Raw genomic sequence first — 17,644 nt, forward strand, 5'->3', positions numbered from 1 at the left:
AGCCAAAGCTCATAGTTTCTTTGCTCCTTTTAAATTTCACTTTGGGTCTTTAACTATATTGTCTCTATTCTGTCTTTATTTCTTCCTTTTAGCACTTCCTTTCTCTACTGTCTTATTAAAATTAAACATCCTCTGTATCTGCAATTCACCTCTTATTTATTTCTCATGTTCAAGGTTTTTACATAGCAATTAATAATCAGATAATACTGAAATTAGGATTGTTGATGTCTTTGTAATTCCAAGAGGTTTTGAGGTACTAGGTGGGCCCAGAGACTCTGAAATTTACTCCAGTTCTATCTCTTGTTGCTAACCTCCAATAGACACTTGACATACAGTTCCTTGCCTTATTTATCATTTTCTGCACTGATACTCTCATGCAAGCATTTCACAGGGGTTTAAAAAGAAAGGTTGGGACAGTAACGAATGAATGTTGACTTCAGGGAGAACTAAAGAGGTAGTTTAGAGAGCACAGAAGCTTAAAAAAACACAAAACTTTTTCAAAGGGGACTGATTTGATAAGAAAAATAATAGAAGGATGCATACAGGGAATAATAAATTTAGGAGATTCTTAAATGATTCAACTAATCTAGATGAAATAGAAGAAGATTGAGGAGAGGTTCTGGAGCCTAGAATATTAGGCTCTGGAATCTCGAATTCTCCCTCTCAGCAACGTCTTTTTATTCCACCCTTCCCTTCCTCTTGTCTCCCAAAAATATGTCACAGAGATAGAAATAAAAAAAGATTACGAATTGTACTTTAAGCATAGTGTCAGAATTTATCTTATGGAGAAGACTGTCTTTTGATTAGCAAAACAAACTGGCATAACTTTTTAACTGAAAAATAAGCTTCAGATTATTTCCTAGTCGGGTGGGGAACAACCTAAAAAGCAATAAATAAATAAACAGAACACATTACTTAATAAGCAACAGGAATAACAATAACTAGCATTTAGTGAGCTCTTACTATGAACCACATATATTTACAGGCCTTACATATGCAACAATTTATTTAATCTTTACCATCCTGTGAGGTAGGTATTTGTAGTAGTCTCATTTTATAGATGGAAAAGATAAACCATAAATTGATTAGTAACTTTCTCAAGGTCACCAGAGTAATGATAAGCAGGGATTTGAAAACTTAGTATTCCTCCATTCTGTCCATAGCAAGAAATATAGAAAGATCCTTGACCAAAAGATGGCTGGGAAGAGAAGCGTGGGAACCCTAATAAAAAAATAATGGAGGAGAGCTGACCTGAATCAGAGGAAGACAAATGTGGAAAGATGACCATGACTGGAACTTAGCACATGGAGAGAGAGTCAGCTGGTGAAATTCTGTATTCACTAGAAAGATAGATTTTTTTTTTTTTTTTTTTTTTTGGCAATTTTAGAAGCTGTAGCCAGTTCTTTTATTTAATGGTTTATTATTTTGTCAACTCAGTATTTATCCCTAAACAATATAGTCTAGTTTTTTGTTTTGTTTTGTTTTTTTTTTTTGAGATGGAGTCTTTCTCTGTCGCCCATGCTGGAGCTCAATGGTGCAAACTTGGGTCACTGCAACCTCCACCTCCTGGGTTCAAGTGATTCCTCTCCCTCCACCTCAGCCTCCCGAGTATCTGGGATTATAGGCACGCTCCACCACACCTGGATACATTTTGTATTTTTAGTAGAGATGGGATTTCACTATGTTGGTCAGGTCTGGGCAAAATGGCAAGACTCTGACTCTACAAAAAAAAAAAAAAATTAAGGAAAAAAATTAGTTGTGGTGGTGTTTACCCATAGTTCCAACTACTCTGGAGACTGAGAAAAGAGGATCGCTTGAGCACAGGAGTTTAAGGCTGCAGTAAGCTGTGATCATGCCACTGTACTCCAGCCTGAGTGACAGACAAAGACCCCATCTCTAAAGAAAAAATAAAATAAATAAATGTATAAAATTTTACTGTGGTAGATGATTTGAACAATGAGTTAGGGTGTGACTAAATCAGGGTATAAAATAACACTTTATTGGTGTTTTGGCTAGATATTAAGAAATCTATTTTTCCTTTCTCCACCACTTCTTTCCCAGAAAGAAAATATATGCAGAGCATGAAAAACTAACCGTTACATATTATACAAGATTTTAGGTGTAAAACTCCACTATAGAAACTGGTAACTTCACCTAAACCATCTGGTAGGCTCCTTTCATGTATACCAGGAAGGATGGAATTTGACTGAGAAAAAGTTTTTAATAAGATAGGATTAAGGTATTTCTCTGCCATCACGAAGCCCGAAGGTCAGGTATAATCACTCTGAAGCAAAGAAAGTCGAAGTCAGAGAACATTTGCTGGCACCTATGTTCCTTGTAGGTGGGAGGGCAACCAGATAATTTATCCTGTTGCATCAAATGAGATGACTGGAGCCGTCTGCTCCAGACCTGGTTGTCTGAGACAGCCGACTTGGACCCAGCAGCGTGTTGAAGGATGGAGGGAGGAGGCGACAGAGAACATGCACAAATCACCAAGCTAGAGAAGCCTCAAGCATCCGCTCTTAAATGCATGCAAAAGGAATCCTGAAAAGAGTGAGAGAAAGATAAATAGTCAAGCCTGCTTTTAGACCACACAGACATGTGCTAACCTATTAATGTCCTTGAAATCTTTACCCCTAGAAAACAGAGTACAGTCAGTGCCATAGACTTGGAGCAGCTTGGTTTGTGACTCACTCTCCCTACTGGTGGGAAGTAGAATCATGACCAGAAACCTTGATCTTGAGGAGATCACAAAAACAAAAACACAGAACAAAGATCAAGAACAAGGGGGGTAAGAGCGAGAAAGACTCAAGCATCCCCCCCATAGTAGAGGAGAAAGTTACAAAAGAGTAGAGGTAATCCTGATGCCCAGAAAATGAGCAGAAGCTGGCTGGAAACCATTCCTTTCATAGTCACTGCCCTCTTGGGCAGCCTGGCACTCCTGGGAACCTAAAGCCCAGTCCCATTTCTTCCACCCGGTTGCATGAACTAGCCCTAACATTTGTAATGAATGCCTAAATTTTCTTAAACTAGCAGAAGCAAGTTTCTACTCTAATCTCAATTTGTAAATGGATATAAACTCTTGCCTTTTGTGAGGCTATGCCAGTGGGTAGTGTGATAAAAATGAATTGGCAAACCTGCCTTTAAAAATTAACAGTGGAGAGGATGGGCAGATAGTTAAAAACCACCATGTCCAACCACTGAAGGACTATCATTATCTCCAAGCCTCAGCTGAAGGAATTGAGAAGCCAAGTCATTCAATACCTTGCTCAGTGTTCACAACAAGAAATTCAGGGTTGAGCACCTACCAGTCCCAAAACACAAGCTAAATCCAGGGGAACCAGGAGGCAATTCCAAAGTGAGCAGCTCCCTTGGCACTGCTCCTATCCAGAGTCTTTGGACCATGGATTCAACATCCTTCCATGTACTCAAATCTCTTTACTTTGGAGATACCTTTAGAGAACAAAATGACAAGTTTCTCAGAGGCATGGCTTATGAGAAATTTAGCTTACCTGGCTTATGAGTAATCAGATGATCCAGTGATTTTTGGGGTGAAATAAGCACTATGCTTAAAATGGAAAAGGTTTCGTGTGTGTAATTAAATGGCCCTATAAGAATAGCTACAGAAGTTCAATGTGTTTAAATCCACAAGTTCATTAATGTTCTGAAGATAATCTAGGGAAGTCGTACATCAGTCAGCTGTGGGGCAAATAGCCCTGGGACACAAAAACCCTGAGATCTAATATTGCCCTGAACCGTTTTCATAGGATGACTAAGGACAAGCCATTCATTCTGTCTAGAACTCAGTTTTCTCATCAGAAAATGAAAAGACCAGACTGGATGAACAGTGGCTCCTTGCAGACATGCTAATTTGTAAAACTTTATACTTATACGCTGTTAAAAATGAGGAATGAATTCAATGTTGGTGTAATCTATTTTCTTTCTCTCCTCTTTCCTTCTAGAAGAGCACCAATATGGATCAAGGAAGGACTGAAAGGCAGTAAAGGGCACACTAGGACTCTGTACGAAGAGGCAGAGAAGATCCAGCCTCTTGCTATGTGTGATTCTCTTTCTTCCTCCCTATGTGGATAGCTGCAGTGGTAAATGAGTCCATTACGTCCTGCTATTGATTAATGTGTCCTTGTCCTTGAAATATCCTTTGCAACTAAAATAAGTTTGTGGGGCAAGAAAACAGAATGAACAGCTCAGGGTGTCTCTACATTATTAGAGAATTTGGGGAGTGTTGTATGTGCCCCCTGAAGTTACAACCGAGATGGAAAAATTGGGAAGATGGAATTACTGGAGAGGACGAGGATGGAAAGGAATAAAGAGTGTGCAGTTGTTGTGCTTGTCTCCCGCCTTGTACCGACAGGACTCAGCCAGGAGACAGGGAACAAAGAGTTATTTACAAGGTCCTGGAAATTTAGCTTATCTGGAAGCCTGGGTTTAACTGTAATTGTCTGCATTAAGCCTGCCGAGGATACACACTCTTGGTTTCAGAATAGGCCCGAGAATAACTATATTCAAGCATTTCAATTCTTTCCATTATGAATACAACACCCTAGGGCAGGTTTCTAAGGGCCCTGACAACTTGAATTACTGTCTTTTCCTACTTGCCTGCTTGCGACTGAGCTTACAAGGAAATGACTTTAAACAATGTCACACCTCTTTACCCACAGACACAGTTTACAGGACCTCATTCGCACTCCAATGACAATGAAAGGAAGAAGCAAAGAACTCCATTCCCGGCAACCTTGGCAAAGTCTTTTCCCAGTTCCTGCACTCACTGTCCTTATCGTGGCAAAATGAAGGGCTGGATGAGAAGAGAGAATCTTTATGAATCTTTCCAATTTTTAACTCCGTTCAATTCAACAAACATTTGCCGAGTGGATACTATGTTGCAGTCACTGTGCTACACAGCTCCCAGCTGTATAATTTTTGTTTTATTTCATCGAAAACTAGAGTCAGGTAATTTTCATGCAATTTTTAGCACGAAATCACCGGACTGGGAGCCACAAGACCTAGGTTCTGCTTACAGCAACATCATTAAATATTTGTGTGATCTTTACAGTTACATTAGACACCTGGGTTTTAGTTTCATCATCTGTAAAAGGAGAAGGAAACATGAGGGTTATGTTGATAGTTCACAGGCAGCCTGAAGTATTTTGTCATCCACTAGTTTTTTGTTGTTGTTGTTGTTGTTGTTGTTTTGAGTGGGAGTTTTGCTCTCTTTGCCCAGGCTGGAGTGCAATGGCGTGATCTCGGCTCACTGCAACCTCCACCTCCTGGGTTCAAGCAACTCTCCTGCCTCAGCCTCCCGAGTAGCTGGGATTACCGGCATGTGCCACTACGCCCGGCTAATTTTGTATTTTCAGTAAAGACGGGATTTCTACATATTGGTCAGGCTGGTCTCGAACTCCTGACCTCAGGTGATCCAACTGCCTTGGCCTCCCCAAGTGCTGGGATTACAGGCATGAGCCACCACGCCCACCCTCATCCACCAGTCTTATAACCGCCATGCACTGAAGGCATATTCTGTGCTAGGCTGTCAGATAAGAACTGAGGATCCGGAGAAAAATAAATAACCTGGATAGTTCTTTCAACAAATTAGAAGGAGTACTTAGATTTATTCTCTTTTGACTTTGCCTTATTAGGAAAATCTTCCCTGAGGGATAAGCAGAATTTTTTCTCCTCCCTCTTTTTCTTGGAATCTTGAGCATTGTTTTGGTAGGGAGTTATTGTACAGCATAGACCTGGTTAACTTACATTCTTGTCTTCCCTTTCAGTCTGGGAGTCCTTGAGGACAGATCTTGGCCACTGGGTTCTCTGTATTTACAATTCTCATACAGGTTCTACAACCTAGCAGGTGCTTAATGTAAGTGCTTCCTAGTGATTCGCTACCACTTATTACTCTACCCCAGGTGTCAGTTCGTTCCCAACACAGCAGACAGAGAGAGCAATTTTCACCAGAGAAGATCCCGATGTGTTTTATGCTAGATCTGACTTTAATTAAGTGTAAGCTGATTAGTTAACTTTACATTTGTTCATTCACTTGGAATATGACAAAGCAAAGCCCCATTCTCCTCTCTTTCCCATTGTAGGTAGACTACGCTCCCATCAGTGCAGGAATTGGCCCATGTAACTTGCTTTAGCTGATGAAATGTTGCCAAACACAACATGATCAAAGGCTTGCGAGATGATTTCCCTCCTGTGCTTCTGCAATTGCCATGGAAAGAACATGGTCTGGTGGTCCCTGATCCCTAAAGAATGAAAGATACATGGAAAAGGCTTGGCATAAATGTGCAGTTTGGACTCAAGCAACCTAGATAAGACAACATTTAGCCAACCTTCAGATTCATGAACAAGAATAAATAATTATTGTTTTAGTTCACTGCATTTTGAGATAATTTATTATTCAGCACTTTGATAACAAAAGATGACTGATGTGAGTAGAAAACCATAACTGAATCACTCCTTTAGACATCTTGAGGCTTCTCTCTCCATTACCTCTCCAAATTCTAGAGAATATATTTGCTCAATAGAGATTGAAAAAACAAAAAACGTAGGATGTGGGGTACAGAGATTAAGGGCACAGTCATTGCCTTCAAGGAACTCGCAGTCCTGTTGGAGAGGCAGATAAGTAAATTGACGAATACAGTAAGATGTTACATGTGCTTTGATAGGCTGAGGCCACACATAGATGGGCAGTTATAAGGGATACCTGAATCTAGCAGGTAAGTGAACTCACTGAAAAACTTTTAAGAAATGGTGATGTTAAGCTGAGTTTTGACAGATCAGTAAGAAATAATAAAATGTAGAGACATTAAAGGTGATAAAGCAGAACAAGTAATATGTGCAGTCTCTTGAGTAAAAGAAAGCATGGCATGACGAAACATAGAAAATATCTCAGACTTTGAAACCAGAAGGGTAGTGGGTTTATATCTTGACTCCATCACTTACCAACTATACTAATTTGCATAATACTTCGCTTCACTAAGACTCAGTTTTCTTAACTATAAAATGGGAATAATTTTACACTTCTTGCACAAGTAGCTGTGAATGTTAGATATAACACAAGCAGAAGAAAATGTGTAGAGGTAGCTAGTGATGAAGAGGAGGGCAGCAAGAGAGTGAAGAAAAAGAGGAAGGGAATGGAGAGAAAGAAGAGGAAAATAATGCAGTTAAACTTTTCTAGTGCATCAAAGCAAGGAGGTAAATCTGTTGCACACTCTTTAAAATGGCTTTAGAAAGAAACTAAACAAAATTTTTCTAGCAGGGGTGAATAACCAGCAAGCTTTATTTCTGGCAGTGTGACTCCTACAGAAGCAAACATCTCTAGCTTTCCACAGTGCTTGGAGTTGCACCATGCCTGCTCAGTCAGCTCCTTAATCACCTCTACCATGCTTTGTGAGGATGCCCCAAGTCTGCTTTGATTGAGATCTTCAAAATTTGGAGCACTGTCATGTGAGGAGGAGATTTGGGGTATCAGAATTTAAATTGTCACTGCTTACCGGTGCTACAATGCCACAGCTTCCCTCCATCTCCGAACACAGCTCTTATCACTCTGCCCCTTACTCACTAGCTTGCACACACGTGGACCATCCTTTGATTTCTCATAGACACTGAGCTTGGCTCTTCCTCAAGGTCTTCACCTTTGCAGTTTACTCTGCTTAGAATTTTTCTCCAGAGTTTGCATGTTTGTTTTCCACAGCTGACTCCTAGTCAAAACTCAGGTTCTAATTCCAACAACTCCCGCTCAATGACATTTTTTTCCCTGACAACCCACTTGTAATGATGCATTTCAAAGATAATTTATATGAAATCATGCATTTCAAATGTATACCTTTACTATCTCTTTCCTATTCACACGCAATCTGACTTCATGAATGAGATTTTCTAAGTCCTGAAGCCTAGAAAAATGACTGGAAACTATAGGTGTCCAATAATGATTCTGTACACACACATACAGAGAACTAATTGGTACAATGTCTAAGGACACAGGGTCAGCTCAATAAGAGGCTAGTTTATCTAACCCAAATCTTCCTCAAAAGAGAATGGGGGATATTCATGAAACTCTGAAGCAGAGTATAAAAGGCAAGAGCACGATCTGGATTGGGGTGAGAGATGAGGCAGGCGATGTCCCAGAGGGTAATTCACATAGATTCTTAACTGTCACATTACTATATTACATTTTATTGTTTAGATAACATAGAGTCTTTGGACAGTGTATTAATCAGGACCTTTGTTTAAGAAATAAAATCAATCTAGCTATCTCAGGCAGGAAAATAAATACTTGTTATACTACAGCATTCACAGAGCCTCTGAGAGGATCAGATGTCTTGGGATTGGTGTTACACAGCCATTAATAAAGTAGCTAGGACATGACCCTCTGCACACACCATGGGGGTTGTTTAGCAGAAACGGCTACTGCCACCACGGCCATCCTGGGCAACTGACTCTACAACTGGATATAAGAAATGTCAGCAGAGCTGTCTCAGAGTGGGTGATCAGGCTGCTCACTTCAGCTTTCTGGTGTCACAGGTGTACATCTCTTTTGCAGGATCTTGGACCTACATGAAACTTTAGCTGCAAGACTGTCTAGGTATTGTAGCTCTTCTCTTTCAAACCTCTCCAGTGCAGAAACATATGTCAGGAAACCACCAGTGAGGTCGAAATGAACCAGCCCACTCTCTTCCACCAGTCTTACCCTCATAGAACATTAGTCCTGGAGGGGATTCCAGGGAGTTTTGCACTGTATAGAAGGTGGGAATAGATACTTTCTAAGGTATCTTCCAACACTGGGATTCTTTGACTCTTTGGGGGTCAGTTTCTTGAAAAGAATATAAGTTAAGGGAATAGTATTATTTTTTATTAAATAACTGTTTCCCAACACTGAGCCAAGAGTCTTGCCTATGTTGATTTATAAAATCCTCTCAGAAATTCCATCATGTAAGGGATGAAAATTCCATCAGATATTAGTCTGTTCTCACTCTGTGAATAAAGACTTGTCCAAGACTCAGTAATTAATAAAGGAAAGAGGTTTAGTTGACTAACCGTTCCACGCGGTTGGGGAAGCCTCACAATCATGGTGGAAGCAAAGGAGGAGCAGAGTCACATTTTACATGGCATCAGGCAAGAGAGCATGTGCAAGAGAGAGCTCCCCTTTATAAAATCATCATATCTTGTGAGATTTATTCACTATCAAGAGAACAGCATGGGAAACACCCATCCCGATGACACAGTTATCTCCAACTGGGTCCCTTTCACAACACATGGGAATTCTGGGAGCTACAACTCAAGATGAGATTTGGATGAGGACACAGCCAAACCATATAAAGGACCATCTCTTTTTTTCACTCACCTTCTGACTTCCTGTCCATATATCTTTCCTGAGTTGGGATTCTCTATCCTAAATGAAGAAAAGTTGATTTCCAGAATTCAGAATATGTATTAAGCTGCGTATTTTTTCCTATGTGGGTGCAGGGTTGTTGGCCTTTAAATGTCAGCACCAGGCCAAGATGGCTGAGTAGAAACAGTTCCGATCTACAGCAAGACCAACACATAAGGTGGGTGATTTCCGCATTTCCAACTGAGGTACCCTGTTCATCTCACTGGGACTGGTTACACAGTAGGTGCAACCCACAGAGAATAAGCAGAAGCAGGATGGGGCATCACTTCATCCTGGAAGTGCAAGGAAGTGCATAGAACCCAAGGACCTCTCTCACCCAGCCAAGGGAAGTGGTGAGAGACTGTGCTACCTGCCTAGGGTACTATGCCTTTCCCACGGAGTTTTGCAATCCATGGATCAGGAGATTCCCATGTGAGCCTACACCACAAGGGCCCTGGGTTTCATGCGCAAAAACGGGAGGCAGTTTGGGCGGGCTCTGAGCTGCAGGAGTTTTTTCATACTCCAGGGGTGTCTGGAACTCCAGTGAGATAAGAAAACTGTCCACTCCCCTGGAAAGGGGGCTGAAGCCAGGGAGCCAAGTGTCCTTGCTCACTGGATCCCACTCCCACAGAGTCCGGCAAGCTAACAACCACTGGCTTGAAATTCTCAGTGCCAGCACAGCAGTGTGGAGTCAGCCTGGGACAATTGAGTTTGATGGCGGGAGGTGCAACCACAACTACTGTGGTTAGTAGGCAGTTTTCCCTGACAGTGCTAAGGAGACTGGGAGGTTCGTATGCACAGAATTCACCACACCGCAGCAAAGCAGAGACATGAAAAGCCCTTCAACAAAATAAATGAATCCAGGAGCTGTTTTTTTGAATAAATGAACTAAATAGATAGACCGCTAGCCAGAATAACAAAGAAGAAAAGAGAGAAGAATCAAGTAGAAAATAGACTCAATAAAAAATGATAAATAAGATATCACCACTGACCCCACAGAAATACAAACTATGATCAAAGAATACTACTATAAACACCTCTACAAAAATAAACTAGAAACTCTAAAAGAAAAGAATAAATTCCGGGACATATACACCCTCCAAAAGTTAAACCAGGAAGAAGTTGAGTCCCTGAATAAATAAATTACAAGTTCTGAAAAGGAGGCAGTAATTAATAACCTACCAACCAAAAAAAGCCCAGGACTAGACAGATTCACAGCCGAATTCTACAAGAGGTACAAAAAGGAGCAGGTACCATTCTGAAACTATTCCAAACAATTGAAAAGAAGGGACTCCTCCCTAACTCATTTTATGAGGCCATCATCGTCCTGATGTCAAAACCTGGCAGAGATATGACAAAAAAAGAAAACTTCAAGCCAATATCCCTGATGAGCATCAATGCAAAAATCCTCAATAAAATACTGGCACACTGAATCCAGGAGCACATCAAAAAGCTTATCCACTATGATCAAGTCAACCTCATCCCTGGGATGCAAGGCTGGTTCAACATATGCAAAACAATAAATGTAATCCATTGCATAGACAGAACTAATGACAAAAACCACATGATTATCTCAATCGATGGAGAAAAGGCCTTTGATAAAATTCAACAGCCCTTCTGGCTAAAAGCTCTCAATAAACTAGGTGTTGAGGGAACATATCTCAAAAGAATAAGAGCTATTTATGACAAACCCATAGTTAGTATCATACTGCCTGGGCAAAAGCTTGAAGCATTACCTTTGAAAACAGGCACAAGACAAGGATGCCCTCTCTCACCATGCAATTGGAAGTTCTGGCCAGGGCAATCAGGCAAGAGAAAGAAATAAAGGGTATTCAAATATGAAGAGAGGAAGTCAAATTGTTTCTGTTTGCAGATGATATGATTCTATATTTAGAAAACCCTATTGTTTCCGCCCCAAAACTCCTCAAGCAGATAAGCAACTTCAACAAAATCACAGGATACAAAATCAATGTGCAAAAATCATGAGCATTCCTATACGCCGAGAATATAGACAAGCAGAGAGCCAAATCATGAATGAACTCTCATTCACAACTGCTACAAAGAGAATACAATACCTAGGAACACAGCTTAAAAGGGATGTGATGGACCTCTTTAAGGAGAACTACAAACCATTGCTCAAGGAAATAAGAAAGGACATAAACAAATGAAAAAATATTTCATCCTCATGCATAGGAAGAATCAATATGATGAAAATGGCCATACTGCCCAAAGTAATTTACAGATTCAATGCTAGTCTCATCAAACTACCGCTGACATTCTTCACAGAATTAGAAGAAACTACTTTAAATTTCATATGAAACAAAAAAAAAAGCCCATATAGCCAAGACAATTCTAAGCAAAAAGAACAAAGCTGGAGGCATCATACTACCTGACTTCAAACTATACTACAAGGCTACAGTAACCAAAATAGCATGGTACTGGTACCAAAACAGACATATAGACTAATGGCATGGAATAGAGACCTCAGAAATAACACCACACATTTACAACCATCTGATTTTCAACAAACCTAACAAAAACAAGCAATGGGGGAAGGATTGCCTATTTAATAAATGGTGTTGGGAAAACTGGCTAGCTATATGCAGAAAACTGAAAGTGGACCTCTTCCTTACACCTTATACAAAAATTATCTCAAGATGGGTTAAAGACTTAAATGTAAAACTCAAAACCATAAAAACCCTAGAAGAAAACCTAGACAATACCATTCAGGACATAGACATGGGCAAAGACTTCATGAACAAAACATCAAAAGCAATTTTAACAAAAGCCAAAATTGACAAATGGGATATAATCAAACTAAAGAGCTTCTACATAGCAAAAGAAACTAGCATCACTGTGAACAGGCAACCTAGAGAATGGGAGAAAATTTTTGCCATCTACCCATCTGACAAAGGTCTAATATCCAGAATCTACAAGGAACTTAAACAAATTTAAAAGAAAAATAAACAACATCATCAAAGCATAGGCAAAGGATATGAATAGACACTTCTCAAAAGAAGTGAGCCAACAAACATATGAAAAAAGGCTCATCATCTCTGATCATTAGAGAAATGCAAATCAAAACCACAATGAGGTACCATGTCACTCCAGTCAGAATGGCAATTATGAAAAAGTCAAGAAACAATAGATGCTGGTGAGGCTATGGATAAATAGGAACACTTTTACACTGCTGGTGGGAATGTAAATTAGTTCAACCATTGTGGAAGACAGTGTGGTGATTCCTCAAGCATCTAGAACCAGGAATACCATTTGACCCAGCAATCTCATTACTGGGTATATACCCAAAGGAATGTAAATCATTCTACTATAAAGACACATGCACACATATGTTTATTGCAGCACTATTTACAGTAACAAAGACACAGAACCAACCCAAATGCCCATCAATGATGGACTGGATAAAAGAAATGTGGTGCATATACACCATGGAATACTATGCAGCCATAAAAAAGAATGAAATCATGTCCTTTTCAGGGACATGGATGAAGACAGAAGCTGTCATCCTCAGCAAACTAATACAGAAACAGAAAACCAAACACTGCATGTTCTCATTCCTAAGTGGGAGTTGAACAATGAAAACACATGGACACAGGGAGGGGAACAAAATACATCGGGACCTGTCAGGGTTGAGGGACAAAGAGAGGGAGAACATTAGGACAAATACCTAATGCATGAGGAGCTTAAAACCCAGATGATGGGTTGATAGGTGCGGTAAACTACTGTGGCACATGCATACCTATATAACGAACTTGCATATTCTGCACATGTATCCCGGAACTTAAAGTAAAATAAAATTAAATTAAATTAAAAACATCAGCATCACTCCCTCCCTTGCATTCTTTGTTCTGACAATGAATTCCCACCTAAAGGAGGTTTCTCTGTGCATGCTCTGGGCACGTAAGTGGCCAGCAATTTGAGACAGTGCTTACTTCCTCAGAACACTCAGCCATTTGTCTAGTGCTTCTATGTGTATCAAACCTCTTTGGAAGTGAAATTACATGGGTAAATCAAAGAAAAGAAAGAGAAAATGTATTTCCACTTAGACCTCAAGCCTCAACAACGTTCTGTGAGTCAGCTTTACCCAAGAGTTCCTCATCTGCAGTGTTAATAATTTCGCCAGATGCTAATGGAGAGGTCCTGTCTCTCTGTGAACGTCTCCTTCAGATGAGAATTCTACAGTAAGGAAAAGTGCATGGTAGAATACAGGCTTCCACATGTCACATGGAATCCTTAAAAGCTGACGTTTTATTATATTGCGTCAATGTCATTTTTCTGTGATATCATGATGTTGTAATAGTTATATAAAATGCCATCATTGAGGGAAATGTGATCAAAGGTAAACAAGACCTCTCTGTTGTATGTCTGTAATTTCTTTTGATTCTATGATTAGTTTAAGATTTAAAAATGTTTAATGAGGTTGTCAAAATCAGCCACTAAAATGTCACAATCATTTGCCTTTTCCAGTTCAAGGAGGGCTCAAACTTTAAAGAACAAAAGGGCCTGTTTTCCATTTCTTCCAGAAAGGGAGATATTTTCATTACTTCCTGATCACATGCACTGGACAAAGAAGTTGTTTCCAAGTTAAAGTAGGTGACATTTTCAAAACAATGAAAAAAAGAAAAAGTAAATATGTTGTGTCTATAAGTACAGAAATAGAATCTGTGCATTGCTAAATAACTTATTCAAAATCATAGTTTAAAAGTGACTATGTTTGGATTCAAACTTGTATATTTCTTTATCTTTTTCACTCATTCTAACCTGGGAGTGAGGGTATGGAAGGTAAAGAGAGCTCTTCACTATCTGTCCAGAAGGATGCCCAGATAATATTATCCATGACATTCAGGGAAGCATGAAGCCCAGGAAAGCCAACTGTACAGCTTCCAAGGGGATTGCTCATAGCCAGGAGTGTTTGATCCCTGAGAGCATCTGGACCAGAACATCATGAGCATTTTTCTCTGTCAGAGCTATTTCAGAAGCCTGTTTATGAGCCATGCGGCAGCCACATCTTGCCAAAAATAAACCAGTGTGAACACCCGTAGATTGTAAATGTGAGTCCAACAGCCACCTCTATGATTTGTGATAATGCCATAAACTTGCAGACACTATTGTTCCACAGAGGGCTTCAACAGATTGTAGAAGGAGAAGGCAGCCAAAAGTGGATGTGATCTGAGGAACTGGAAGAAAAAACAAGTCCTTGCTCCATTAAAAACTAAAGCACCCTGTAATCAAGTCTTTTTTTTAGAGAAACCTTGCCCTAAGGATGTCTGTTCAAATGGAAATATATTGCATGGGTGGAAGAGAGGACTTACAAATCTATGAGATTTAAGTTAACATCTAGTTTATAGGCATATTGTCTTTTAATATGTTCAGCATTTAAACACAGGAGAAATAGGTCCCTGAAAAGAGTTTGATTAGAAAATGTGAACAGAAGGGAGAAGTAGGGAAGGTCAGTTGCTAAAGAAAGAATAACAAGAGTGAGTTAGGAAATATGGTTTCATGACCTTCTTTGGTCACTGTGGGACCTGGAAGAAGGCCCTTCTCACTCCCTTTTATGCCACATCATCATGGAACAACTGTGAAGATCAATAAGCTAATATACATGAAAATAATGTATAAAAGGTAAATAATGATACAAATTTAAGCAACTAAAATACTGAATTTTTTAGTCAGAATGTGGTAGCTCATGCCTGTGATCCCAGCACTTTGGGAGGCCAAGGCAAGAGGATGGCTTGAGCTCGGGAGTTCAAAACCAGCCTGAACAACATGGCAAAACCCCATCTCTACAAAAAAACAAAAAAATACAAAAACTTGCCAGGTATAGTGGCACGCGCCTGTAGTTCCAGCTACTCGGGAGGATGGCATGAGCAGCAAGACAGAGGTTGCAGTGAGCTGAGATGGTAGCACTGCACTCCAGCCTGGACAACCAAGTAAGAACCTGTCTCAAGGAAAAAATAAAATAAAATACTGAGATTTTTTTGGATACATACTGTGTGCTGATGGTGTGCTGTCACTTGTGTGATGTCTCTAAGGACACCATCTATTCTGTGCTCAATGTATTCTCACATGTTATTCCCTCTTCCCACAGATATAGATGATAGATAGATAGATAGATTTGCTTCCTTCTCTTATTCATTAAGTTCTTTGCTTAAGTCAGTTCCTCAGAGAGTTTTCCTAGGCCATCATGTTGAAAATTAAAATCACATAAATCTCTCCCCCACTTTCCTGCTTTGTTTAGTTCTATATTTATAATTCTATTTTTCAAAGGGAACTGAAATCAGTAGCATTTTCCTATATAATACTATGGCTGATATTTACTGAGCACTTATTATGTGTCAAGCTCTAATACAGGCACTTAAATATTTTAACCCATTAACACAAATCTGATTCATTTGCAACCATAATTTCTTCTTTAACCGATTGTATTAGTATATTTTTATACTGCTATAAAAAACCACCCGAGACTGGGTAATTTATAAGGAAAGACGATTAATTGACTTGCAGTTCAGCATGGCTGGGGAAGCCTCAGGAAACTTACAATCATGATGGAAGGCAAAGGGGAAGCAAGGCACCTTCCTCACAAGATAGCAGGAAGGAGAATGAAAGCAGGAGGAATTATCAAACATAAAACCATCAGATTTCATGAGAACTCAGTAGCATGCCCAAGAACAACATGGGAGAAAGCGCCCCCATGAATCAGTTACCTCTACCTGACCTCTTCCTTGACAGGGGTATTACGGGGATTATAGCAATTACAATGCAAGATGAGATTTGTGGTGGGGACACAGTCAAATCACATCAGCTACTAAACTATTAAAGGTGGAATGCATCAAAGACGAACTTCACCTCTTTCATAAATTTGGCAGAGGCAAGGTATGATAGATAGTGATGAGTCATGGCTGTTTACTTACCTACCTTTCCCACCTAATTCTGTCTCATTGGCTGTAGACCAAAAGACCCAGCACTCTGTTTGGCATGCCATTAATGTCAGGGTCATTGAATGAAATTAATACATGGTCATCAAATGAGAAAAAGAAGATACATTGACTGTAAATCAGCCTGTACCATGCCTAGCACCTTGTAGCAAAATACAATAATTTGCATTATAATTAAGCCCTTCTGTGAACCTGGCACTGCATTCTCTACTTTTAGATGCATGATTTCATTTGAACCTAGCACTAACCGTGTCAATAGATATGGTGATCCACCTTTTTTTAAATTGGAATTCCGACATTCATAGGGGTGAAGTCATAAGCTGGAAGCAAGCAGAGTTATTCAAACCAACTTTGTCTCTATGCCTAACTTTTTAAATTCTACATTTGGTTTTCCTTTGTGAAAATTCAGATTCAAGCAGATTCTAACACCATCTCCTTCACTGGTCTTGATGTCTTTGAATAGAACATAATCTGCCAAAGAAAATCCATTTCACATTTCTTGCTTGTCAATTTCCTCAACGTTCACTCAACAGAAAACATTGAGTTTGTGCTCTGTGCCAGGCAATATGCTAAGTACTGGGGAAATAAAGGTTATTTATAACCCATTACTACCGTCAAGTGGTCTTCAACCTAATGAAAGAGATTATTACATATAAAGAAATTTTGATGCAATGTGGTCCATATGTTTAGTGAAGATGTTCCAGGCATGGGTGTAGCCCTAAAGAGGTTAGTCTGGTCTCAATGCTTCATGTGATGCACAATTCTATGACTTCTCTTCCAGTCACCCAGCTCCCTCCCTCCATCTACTTTAGAAAAAGTCATGACTTAATAATGCATGAGAGAACATTACCTTAAGGTATAATTATGCTTTTCCACAAATGACCTATGCAATTACACCAGAGTGGTGAACAGCAATTGAAGAGGGAAGTTGGAACAAGTACACGGGGATATAATACTACAAAATGATCCCTGTTTCAATTTTCCTTCTCATAACTACATAAAAATTACATTTGCTTTTATCACAGAGATGTGCAGTAAAAAATAAAAAAGAACCATTAGGTTATCCACTCTCATCTCCTACTAGAAAGTTTTATTTTTTTTGGTCTGTGGATAGGCTTTCTAGGGACTTTATTCTATTCAATTATTCCAAGATAATCAGGGTAATGAAGGAGGGAAAGGTACCTCACTGCTCAGTGTTTATACTTTGTAAATCTGCATGTGAGACTTAAGATTTGTCACCACTATGGCCAGAATATGTATGGATGGAGGCCAGAGCCAATGGAAGGAATCAATCCAGGGGACC

The sequence above is a fragment of the Colobus angolensis genome, unplaced genomic scaffold, assembly GCF_000951035.1.
Source record: "Colobus angolensis palliatus isolate OR3802 unplaced genomic scaffold, Cang.pa_1.0 Scaffold17, whole genome shotgun sequence".
Taxonomy (NCBI): Eukaryota; Metazoa; Chordata; class Mammalia; order Primates; family Cercopithecidae; genus Colobus; species Colobus angolensis.